The sequence below is a fragment of the Osmia bicornis genome, chromosome 1 (genome assembly GCF_907164935.1).
Source record: "Osmia bicornis bicornis chromosome 1, iOsmBic2.1, whole genome shotgun sequence".
NCBI classification, from domain to species: Eukaryota; Metazoa; Arthropoda; class Insecta; order Hymenoptera; family Megachilidae; genus Osmia; species Osmia bicornis.
In genome coordinates, this window is record NC_060216.1 from 8,130,962 (window position 1) to 8,139,487 (window position 8,526).

Consider the following 8,526-nt stretch of genomic DNA (forward strand, 5'->3'; position numbering starts at 1 on the left):
GAGCGGGGGCTACCATACCACGCGATGGTACATTTTTAATTACTTACACCCACGCAGCTGCATCGCGCGATGACTATAAATCAAGCGGAGCGCCGCCCAGCAAAGTAATTACAGCTTGAATTTTAGATAATGTTGCCGCAAGCACGGCTCACCTCGAATCCCCTACCCCTGCTCACCGAACGCCCTACACTTTTCATTCCACCAGGCCCCATTTTGTCTCGATCCGACGTAAATAAGTCGTTACTGTGGTTCTTTGTTAATTGACAAGTTTTTTAAACTATCTGTTCTCAAAACCATCCGGTATCAGTAATCTAAATAAATGAATCACTTGTACTAAATTTTTTAAAAATCCTCGTTGATAATTAGAGCAACCAAGAGTCGAATCCAGACAGTTACACAGATACACGCTAATTACTTCCCCCGGTAATTTCTTCCCGACTTCACGTGTCCCTCGTTGAGAATAGTTTCACGATTTGTCACGGTTGATGACACCGCTAAGTATAGAGTCGCGGTTAAAGCGAAGTCGGTGGGTGGAGGAAGGCAACGACGTTGGAATTGTTTACATAATTATGCGCCAATTAAGAGGGCAAGCTGAAGGAGGCGTAAGGAGGAAGAAGAGCCGGGAGGAATCGGTAGCGAGTGGCTGGCAAGGGCAGCAGGCATCTCGATTCCAGCGCAATTAAGGTGCGGTTGAGGAAACCTACAAAAAAAAAGGGGGCACGCTAGGAAAGAGTGGAATTTAATTAGGAACTCGTGCTCTCTCGTATTTCCAGGCAGCCATGAAGAAACAAGACAGAACGGTACACGAGAAGTAGGTGGTTCCGAGACGGAACGTTGAAACGAGACGGTCGAATCGGAGAAAAACAGAGCGACGATGGCGGAAAGAGAGACGATGAAATTTATCGAAGCACGTGATTCAAGAGAGAGAGAAGAAGACGTCGAAGCGACGGGGTATCGTCAGCGAAGACATAACAATCAGGAATATGATAACACGCAGGATGGATGCTTACCTTCACCTCAGACCTCCGTGAGGATTCTCAGGAGCGAAGGCAAGGTTGACGAAGAGGGAGGCTGGAGCGAGATGAAAGATGATGAGTGAAGGAACCGCGACAGGGGTAGGAGGCGCTTAATTAGAGCCAGACTTCCGTAGGATGCTTGAGGCTTCCCTACGCTCTAAACTTCTATCTTCCCACAGTTTATCCCCGTAAAGTGGCTATCTCGAAATTACCCTCGAAATTATATCGAATTTCGGACCAAGTCCGCGCTCCATGCACTCTCCTACTTTGTTTCGTGGATCGCGAAAAACTCGCGACAGATCTTTCACTACCAACATTGAATTATTAATCTTAGATAATGCTATAATATCTCAGATAACTGGATAATGCAAAACGATTATTGTTTGAAAGCTTAACGACGTATTTCCTGACACGTTGTTATTAACCCTCGGAGAGAGCCCCAATTTTAATTTAATTTTTCATAATCCATGTTATGCAAATCATACAAATTACATATTTCTACTGTAATGTTCGTAGAAATTTGCTTTAAATAATATATTTTTCTGTCATCAAGGAACAACAGGGTTAATTTTTAAAAATCATTCCCATTCTACATTTACTATATCCATACGACCTATAAGATGATTGTAGTTCACGATCGTTCAATAAATAAATGTTACTGGAGCAATTTTAAAACAGATCGATTTATCGTCTCAAGTGCCAGATTCAAGCTGACGAATACATCGAAAACAAATTGAACCGCTTTTTTATTGGTTCCTAACACGCGAAGATTCTCACCACGAAAATGGAAGCATTCTCACGAACGACAACGTATTTCGGGCGAGCAACAACCGCGACGGCAAGCCGATGTTTACTTTATCCTCACTAATCAAGGGACGTATTTGCGTTTTATAATCCTTGGTCGGCTAAGAGGGTAAAATCTGAAAGCTTAGTGGAATCTCCTTTCGGTCGGATGGGTAATCCTGGCTTCGACCCTCGATTCCACCCCTGCCAGCCCTACGTCTTCCACGATCGGTCGCGGAGGAAAGCGTCTTCATGAACGTCTTCGTATAACGTCGAGAAAGAGAGACTCCGCGACTACGTCGCCGACTTAATGGCTTATTTTATCCGGTAATATTGCTGCCTAACTTTGAACACGCTCGCGATGAGTTATTGCGACGATCGCGATTCGAACGACTTCTCGATGAATCATTTAAATACGATCATTATGTATCGATTGATTTTCAATTCAGAAATATGATTTTTCATTATAAATTTTTAAGTACTTTTCTAAATATGTACTATTTTTCGAAAATAAGAAGGTCGAAACAAATGACATGTTTTCCACAACAAATGGAATGTTCAAATGTCAAATATTTCTTTAAACATGCAAACATGATGAAGCAAGTTAATTCTCTTTCATTTTACGATAAATACTACTATCAATTTCCTCTTTGAACATACATGAACACCGGCAGAGTAATCACAAGGAAAGTTTTAAAGCGACGATATCCATAATGGGGATGGAATAATTGATAGGTACGAGGTACATCAACGTCTGAACCGAAGGAAACACAAAAGGGATGAGCCAGTGGTCAGTCTTATCGATAATTCACCCGATTCTACTAGCACGATCTGCATGTACGACCACGTAACTCCTCCTTCTTCGTCCTATTTATATGATTAATGAGTTTATAATGGCCCTGCAAGCTTGCGTTTCTACACGCAGTACAATATTTAACCCTTTGATATTATAGGGTTCGCGATCTTTAAAGATGATTTTAAACACACGTTGTCGACGTAATATTGCAACAACGTTCAGTAGGCTGAAACGAAACTACGTTAGACACACCAAAGATATATTAAGGACTGTGGTGTCTTGCAGACAGGGCTAACGGTTATGAAGCTAAATTCTTGGGATAGGGTTAATCGCGATCGATCGGTGTAAAATTTCGCCCTGATACCGTAGGGGCATCGAAACTGCGAGTCTGGTGAAATCGAGCTATTGAATCGACATTCGTCATGCGAACGTCAGCCTCTATACGTGTTCTCCTAGTGGTAACTCTAGCCACTCGACGGTAATTCTCTGACTGGCATGCGACTGCCACTCGAACGACACGACATCACACTAACTGTTCGACTCTTTTCTTTTTTCTTCTTTCTGTTTCACTTTTCAGCTTTACTCTCGTGCTACTTCGAGTAGCGCGTGCACGAAACGAGGCTGTGAACGAGAAACATTTCGAAGGGCACAAAGGTACGAATAATCATGTTTCTTTTTAAAATTTTCCTGAAGATACAATCGTGATTTTTTCAGATTCTCTCACTAGTAATTACAATAAGACACTATACTCGCACGATTCTAAAATTTTGACTAATTATTTAGCGGATAAAATACTCTTATAGCTCGTTTGATGGATCATAATATCGTGGCGAAAGAGAATACTACAGTATCCTATACTACGTCTATTATAGAAGAATCATAATATTATGATAAAAGAGGATAAATTCTATCCTATACCTTTCATAGAGGCTATTCTTTTTTGCCAAACCCTACTTGAAAGGAAGGATCAAAATGTGTATACTGTAATTAATTGAACAAATTCAAAATATTTCACTAAATATTTTTTATTGAATCAAACAATTTTCATATGAAATATTTTTCATTAATTAGAGAAATAATAGCAATCTCCAATTACATTATCGTTAACTAAACATAAGAAAATAAATGTCTCTACTCACATTTTCCTTATTCCGTAGAAATTACAATCGCACGAAATCACTGTCACCAGTTTCCAAGTTTCAAAGTCTTGCAAAAAAAATCTGAGAGAATTGGAAATTTCCTTATCGAAATCCACGAAAGTTCAACAAAGACTGAGGCACAACAACTGAGCTCGCTATCCCCGTTTTCGCGAGTCAACGAACGGAATAACTGACACGTAAGGACGTCAAAATAAATAAAGCGTGCCAAGGCTCGAAACACACTGATCCAAAAGGCGTCGGATTGACAAGCGGACGCGGACGCCGACGCTGACTTATGTCCGCGTTCGCCACGGGCCACGTGGCTTCACGTGATGCACCGGTTGCACGCCAATAACATGATAACAGTGAAGGTATAGCGACTTCCTCCTCCCTTCGGATTCCACTTTTCCTAAGCGTTCTAAGCGGCACGATCGCGACCAGGCTAGATGAGTACGTGGCTTACGAACACGTGGGAAAAGGCGCGTGCGAAACGAGCGTCAGACAGCGGCAGTCTTTACAGGACTGCGTTCATAATAGATGCCGACCATACACGTCACAGAGCGTCGGCCTGCCGGCGAAAATAACACACATTTGCGGTTAATTTCGTGGACGATTGTCGCCGAAGGGGCGAACCGACTACCCTTATTCCTTCACCGTACCCATGTCCCGAATTCTACACTTCCAAAGCCCTGTTCTGCATTTTTTCTTTTTTATTCATGAACGTAAACGCTACAGCCTATACGCCGTTCGATATTTCTGAGAAGGTTGAAAGTAGATCCAGTTTTCATTCGGTGGAAAAGACAGAATATTCTTGCTCTTAAATGAGGTAACACGCTCAATACCGGTGTTCATTTAAGAAGTTATACACCGCAGTCCATATATAAACTACGCAACCACAGGTTATTTCGAGTTTTAATAAAATAGAAAACAAAAGTAGAGTAATTTTGAATCGGGTATACTGTTTGCAACTTTTACTTTTTTCCTTACGATGAAGTATTATAGAAGACTTTCTGTTATGTGTAACTTTAAAGAAATCTAGAATAACTACAAAACTTAAGGAATTCATTTAAATTAATTATTACTATTCCTATAATGAATTTAGTTAGTGCATAATTACACTACACAATTCACTGTATTTCAATATGAGGTTCTAGATAATAAATGATTAGAAAGAAAGGAAAAATAAAATAAAATAAGAAAAACTTTAAAAGGAACTGCTGAAAACTTGAGAAAAAAAAGATTCAAGATTCTTGTCTTGATCTATTCTACGGTGTGCCAAGTGTGGCGAACGAAAAACCGCGATAAATTAAAAGGCCACGGGGAGCGTGACGCTTTTTAAAAGGCATGATTTTCTGGTGAAAGCTTGGGTATGGTAGTTCATATACACGTGGAAAGGCAGACCAGGCCGCCTGCTCCGTTTAGCTGCAACCTGGCAATTACCTGTAGGGCATAATTGTCATCCCTTACGTTTTCCCAGGACGGTTTGCCCGTCTCCCTTCCGCTCAACCCCCCGCAGCTGGTTGCTCCTTGCTCAGGGCTACCCCTGGGCCACCCCAACGGGGGCGTCGGGTCACGCGAGGCCGTGCCTGTCGCAGAAGTCCACGCGACGCGCACAGCCACGCAATGCCGAAACAACACCGACTTACCTTACCGGTATCAGATTTCTAATTACTAATTTACTCCGGCCACCGGCCCCCTCAGACCCCCACGGCCTTTCGAAACCTTCGCCACGACGACGCTAAACCGATTCGTGGCTCGAAACTTCGTATTTCGAATGGAATTTATTAATTTCGTCGACCTCCTGATACGTTGTCGTGGCTCGGGGTATGAATTGTTCGAAACACGATTGTCGTGAGTAAAGAAGAATGTACAGTGTTAGCAAAGTAGACCTTCCAGAGGGAAATCGCATTGTAGGAGAAGGAGGTCCCATCGCTTGATATTTTATATTTAACACTAGAACTACAGACGTTTCGTGCACATTTATTTTTCAATTGAAAGTAATGTAGAAAATTAAATATAATTTAACATATACATCTATTCTTTACTTCGATAATAGCCAACATACGTTTCAATAAAAATATCTCGATAAAATTTATAAATTAAAATGAGAAACTTGAAGCCACTTGTTTCGGCTGGTTTGGTAGTTCTAGTGTTAATAATTAAAAATTATATTGATATCTTCAAAATTAGAATGTTGGGAATTACCATTCTTTTATCTAATTATCCATGCATTATTTAATATTTTTATATGTAGAGAAATTTATTTCTAATATGTGGTAACTTTTGAGTACTATTCTCCTTTCTTCTAAGCAAGACTTGAAATGAAATTATTGACTTACCAAACAGCAACGAAAACAGTAGACAGCTAGAAGTAATTCGAATGTGGCTGTATTGAAACGTTGTGGTATTTACCTGAAATCAGAAAAAAATACTGAAATTAGTAATGTGACTTTAGTAATATTTAAAATTGTTCTACTGTTTTCGATTTTAATTATCTGACCAAATTAAATTCGTAATGTGGGTCACCGATGATGGGGTAAATAACGTGTTAAAAAAAATGATCGAATTAATGACCGATGTTAAGAATCGAGATTTATCAAGGGTGAGAAAAGGTGTCGGTTGGTGTAGATGGTACATGGTGGTAAAACGGTGCACCTAGCGAGATGATGCGATGTAAGAGGAAACGAGGACGGGCATAATTGCGAAAATTAATTATTGCCATGCACGAATGTCATGTGTCTCCCTGTTATTACCCGGCGGGCATAATTTAAAGGGAAGAGACTTGTTAACAATGTTCTACTCTGGAAATTTCGTATGCACCACAAGAAAGCTGTCTGAAGACGAATATGATTCTTAAACTTATTCACTTGTTTTAGAATAAAAATTTCTACGTAATAATTTAATAATCCGAATTAAAAATTTGATATCAGAAGATATGATTGAACTACATTAAACATATTAAACATACGCGAACTATATTAAACGTACGTAATAAAATAAATAAGAGGAACTAATATTGGAATAAAAATTACTTGAAAATAAGGTAAATGTCTACAATTAGGGCCCCGATGAGAAATCAATTGAAAAGAGGTAAATTCTATGTATTTTTGCCCCCCGAATACAAAACTGTTGATAAAATTTGGGGGTCGCTTGTATTTACTAAAATATTGTGGTAAATATTGACATAAAATCATTATTTTTAACAGTTAATGATTTTGTGGGGTAGACAAGACTTTTAAAGCGCGTCACTAACCTACATAAATTAGATTAGGTTGTCAGAAAAAATGCAAGCGACCCCTAAATTTTATCAACAGTTCTGGATTCGAGGGGCAAAAATACATAGAATTTACCTATTTTCAATTGATTTCTCGTTAGGGCCCTAATTGTAGACATTTGCCGAAAATAAAATTAAGTACCTTATTCAATCTCTGATATTCTTCCTGTTGCACTCCCAAAATTGCACTCGCGAAATTTAACACGCATTTGATGAGACATTAAAATTCCAAGCACTGAAGATATGGATAGTTAATCGTCAAATTTAATAAATTTCTTACTGTATGTTAATTAGCATAATATAAATGATGTTTGGAACTTGTTTGCTCGTTTCCTTTTATAGATTACTCGGTTACCTAACAGTTAAAGCGCGGGTCTCTAATAGTCAACGTGTTAAAATATATGAACGAGATGTATTCACAAAAACACAATGAAAAAATAATAAATCTAAAGCAGTGAAATACAACGCACGAGATCGCGTCATTGATCGATCAGTAGAGCACGACGTTCACGAGTCAACTGAGTCGAAGAATGTTTCGGTCGGCCTCGAGGCCTCGGGGCCCCTTGTGGTGTTTACATATTTCTACAAATCGCAAGACCTATCCCGTGCTTACAAGGCTGCTGCTTTACCAGAATAACAGCAAAATAAATTCCAAAAAGTTTACCTCAAAATTTACATTACATGTGGAAACTAATTACGAAGAATTTATTACGTTTCCCAGTGATTTTTTGCATTTTATAAATTGAAAATTATTTGCAAATAAGTACGAAACAAAAAAAAGCGAAAACTGTTGCAAACAATAACTTTATATTAATATATACGTCTAACAATCATCATCGATGCAAGCTACAGTAAATCGTTCGTACCAAATGGATTAATCCTAATATCATAATGTTTCATCGTCAGCGGCAGCCGCGTAACCGCGATACGTATTATCATCTCGCTGTTCGGCTGTTTGAAGCGGGCTGCGTTACATTTACTTACTGCCGTTTAACCACTTATCACGTTAGATCTCGACGCTTCCGCAACATGCCTAAAGGCAGATTTCCATGAATATAGAGACTGCTAAGCGAAATCGAGCGGGTTGCGCGATGGCGCCAGTGCAACAGGGATCAGCTGAAAGGGTGAAGAGGGCAGAGGTAGGACAGAGGGACATTACGCGAAACGCGTGGCGTGCGAGTATCGGCGTCCTTTATTCAGAAAGCGCGTGTTACACGGCTCGCATGCTCCGAGGACATATCTGTCGGATATCAAGTCGACTACTCGATCTAGCTAACCGCTTACGCCCGCTTCTATACGCTCAGGCCCTCCCACGGAGAGCTTCCCTTTGCGCCAGTCGAATCAGATATTTACCGATTCCAATTGCTTTCGTGATTGCGTCTAAGTGGCTGGATAGGCGTGTGTTTTGGCAGACACGCGGTAACCGGTATATCTACCTGGTGTATGCTGATCCAGCCGGAAAATTCAGGCGAAATTTCATGAAAAAATAAATTTATTTTTATTCATTTCAGATCATTT

The 8,526-nt window shown here is 39.8% G+C and overlaps 1 protein-coding gene across 1 annotated transcript in view; it reads right to left on the minus strand.

Annotated features, from left to right (window-relative positions):
- LOC114882889 overlaps positions 1 to 6,142 on the minus strand; it is a 148,586-nt gene extending 142,444 nt beyond the window's left edge. Inside the window, exon 1 of the mRNA XM_046284954.1 lies at positions 6,074 to 6,142. The gene's annotated coding sequence lies outside the window, so the exon portion shown is untranslated. The remainder of the gene's footprint in view (positions 1 to 6,073) is intronic.
- Between the last annotated feature and the right edge of the window lie 2,384 nt (positions 6,143 to 8,526).